The sequence below is a fragment of the Akebia trifoliata genome, chromosome 5 (genome assembly GCF_017979445.1).
Source record: "Akebia trifoliata isolate Shusen 1 chromosome 5, ASM1797944v1, whole genome shotgun sequence".
NCBI lineage: Eukaryota > Viridiplantae > Streptophyta > Magnoliopsida > Ranunculales > Lardizabalaceae > Akebia > Akebia trifoliata.
In genome coordinates, this window is record NC_141379.1 from 27,272,453 (window position 1) to 27,275,690 (window position 3,238).

At 35.1% G+C, this 3,238-nt stretch overlaps 1 long non-coding RNA gene across 1 annotated transcript; it reads left to right on the top strand.

Moving 5' to 3' along the window:
- The first annotated feature begins 373 nt into the window (after positions 1-373).
- Positions 374-2,087, top strand: LOC147401882 (uncharacterized). The gene is made up of 3 exons (XR_015178231.1): positions 374-504; positions 748-906; positions 1,705-2,087. It is a non-coding gene; the product is annotated as an uncharacterized LOC147401882 (long non-coding RNA).
- Positions 2,088-3,238: the final 1,151 nt, after the last annotated feature.

Here is a 3,238-nt window from a genome sequence, read left to right on the forward strand (position 1 = left end):
TATACTTTAAAATATGTTGGTATACTTTATTATGGTAAACTTTTTTAAGGGAGTCTACTTGTGATGTTAATTAGTTAGTCTTTTCAGCGGTTAGTCTAAATTACTTGACAAACATTTAAGGTTAGATCTTCAGTGCCACCTGCTGCATATGTGCCATGTGTAGCTATTCCATTGGCTGCATACTGCCCTTATGTTCCACCTTATTTCTAACTGTAGATTATTCTGATACCTTACATCCAAAAGTAGAGCTTGCATTAGATTGCTTAATAGACTATGGAGTATTTAGATACTTTGGTCTTTTAAATCGTAGTCTTGATTATGAACTGTCTAACAAAGGCATAGATTTTTCTGTGTCTAATACATTAAATTTAGTCATGCCAATATACGATCCAATGAAATTCTGATGTGTAAAGTCCTAGAATAGGACGTAGATGAGTACACTGTTGTCACTAGGCCACGTGCCTGTCGGACACCTTGGTTGAAAGTTACGTCTCTCATATAGAGGTACTTTTCCCATGGTTATCTCCCCGTGAAATTCTAGGCCTACTTACATTTGTTTGCCTTTACTAGTATCCTTTTCATCCCATAGTATCCATGCCTGAAACAATTTCAATCCATAACCTTGGCCATTAAATGACAGAATGGTGATATTTCAACCAAACAGTGCTTGTTTCAATCACACCCATTTTTTTTTGAAAGAAGATATAATTTTTCATAAGAGCTTTCAAACTATTCTTCCTGGTGCAGAAATGGCAATCCAAACAGGCACTTTAAGTTCAACATACTTACATGTCCGAGAAGGTTGTGATGGTGATTTGGATGATAAAATCCTCTGTTCCTTATGCCACTTATTTGCGTAAGAGAAGTTGTCCGTGGCGGTTACTATGGTTGTCTAGTCAAACAAAGGTAGTTCTTGCTCTTCCTTCCCACTTTTGTAATTAACTGCTAGTTAGGAATATTGTTGGAAAAATGAATTAGTATAAAGAAACAATGGGTAATGTCTCCGGGGCTACACTATAATAATTGCAGAGTTTCCCATCTTTATATATCATCATCATTACAATTACTCAATGGAAATCATCTCTGTCCTGTCCATGAAATGGCAAAAAAATTATAGAATAATAACCTTGGGCGTTTTGGTTCCAAGAATGTTGGTGCTACCTATCAGATATCTGTGGCAATCATCTTGAAGGATTTTTCTTTTGCATTAGTGTATGTTTTCTTATTTCTCATATCAAAAGTAAACAGAGGAATCTGACATGACATATTTTAGGCCCCACTAGATATATTTAGTTATTTGAATCATGTTTCGGTAAAAGCTAATGATCAGGATGATGGTAAGGAGATTTTTTTAGTCATTCATCGAAAATACAATGAGACTCATCTTTAATAAGATCCAACAAAGTTCTCCTTTCTAGCTGGTACATCTCCAACCTTACGCAGATCATGCCCACAACTTCTTCGTTAATTTTAGCTTTAACACGTCCATATTTTATTGAAATAATTGATAAATGGTGTGGTTCACCTAATTTAGTATATTTTTTCAGCAAATAAGTCTCACTTGGTTTGGGAGTCTAGACGACACTTCACCTTACATCGAAGGACATGATCTGTTCTTGAATGACACGTTTCAATGCAGGGCCGGATGTTGACATTCATATCAAAACCAGGCTAACACCTTAATTTCTTCTTTGGGAAGTGCAGGTGATAATGTCAAACCACCATCAAAGCAGAGAACAAGGTCAGTTTGGATCAGCCCATGACATGAAAAGTAACTTCTTACAAGCATGCTTAATGTAATATAATAGCACTGGAGACAATCAGACAATCACATATTTTATATTAGAAGATTTTTGTAAGTGTTGAGAATGATTTTACCTTCTTTCTTTCTCCTTATTTTCCAAATAATGCACCCGATCACCAAACCCAAGAGAAGCATATATTATTATTATGTTCTCCTCGAGCTACTACTAGTCACTGGAGGCAAATCAAATTGCCATATGTAGGATTGAGGCCTGAATGTGTTTTGTGGTTGGTTGAAATTAGAGGTGTTACTTTTTGATGAATACAGGCAAAGCTCAGATTTTATTAAAAAAATACATTTTCCCTGGTGCGTGCCTTTCGTCATTGAGTAGACTAACATCCTCTATGGCTGCTGCATCTAGACTTTGGTAAAAATTTAAAGGATCATCACTATTATTACATTTATATCATCTTCTATTTTATTTTTATTTTTATTTTTATTTTATTTTGGAAATTCAACATTATGTGAAAGTATCGTTAATGCAATGTGGAGCATCTAGAAAATATAGGAATACATTACTACCAAACACTGAGGTATTGGAGGAATAATTTCATGGCAAAACAGAGGTACAAAGAATACAATTTGTTTAATTTGAGGTCGTGAGATCTACACATAAAGAAATTTCCATATTCTTTTTAGATTCAAATATTGCATGTCATCTCATAAAAATCTCTGTTTATCCTTAGATTCTTATATTGTGTTACTTCTTGGATTCCAGTAAAATACTTGCATTGGGATTCGATGAGAAGTTCATCAAGACATGGGAATATTATTTTGTCTATTGTGCAGCTGGTTTTAAAACACGTACTCTCGGACAATGCAAACCAGCTCTGAATTTATGAAGTGGTAAGAATTTATGCAAATTTTTTTCATTTGAAACATTAATAGTTAGAATGGGTCCTGCATTGCTTCTGATTTTAGCCGATTTCATTTTCTACTTATGGGAGAATCACTTTGATAATCCGAGTAAAACTAACATCATCGAATTTTAGAATCAAATTATGGGTAAGAATTCTCCATTGATGATCAATGTTTGTTTATGTTTCATAAATGAACCTCTTGGACAATGCGGTGAAGATGTTACCTTACTGTGATGGCATAATGACAAAGCTCCTCAACGACTTCTCAAGCAATCAGTTAAGAAACAAAGAGATACATGGCTAGATATGGTTGGTTGCCAATTACAATAGGTGAGTTGAGGAATGATTTTCTTTGTCCCTCTACCAAAAAACAATAATGATGAACTGCTAGTTGGCCCAACTACAAACCTTCATGGTGCATCAAGGAGTGACCATGAACAAAAAGCTTTCTCATAATTTCGAAGTACCAACTCCATCACTGGTGGTTATTCCACTCATAATCATGCTTCTCTCTATCCCCCTATATGAGCATTTGGCATCTGTGTTTGCCAAGAAGCCCTCGAGGAAGAGTAAC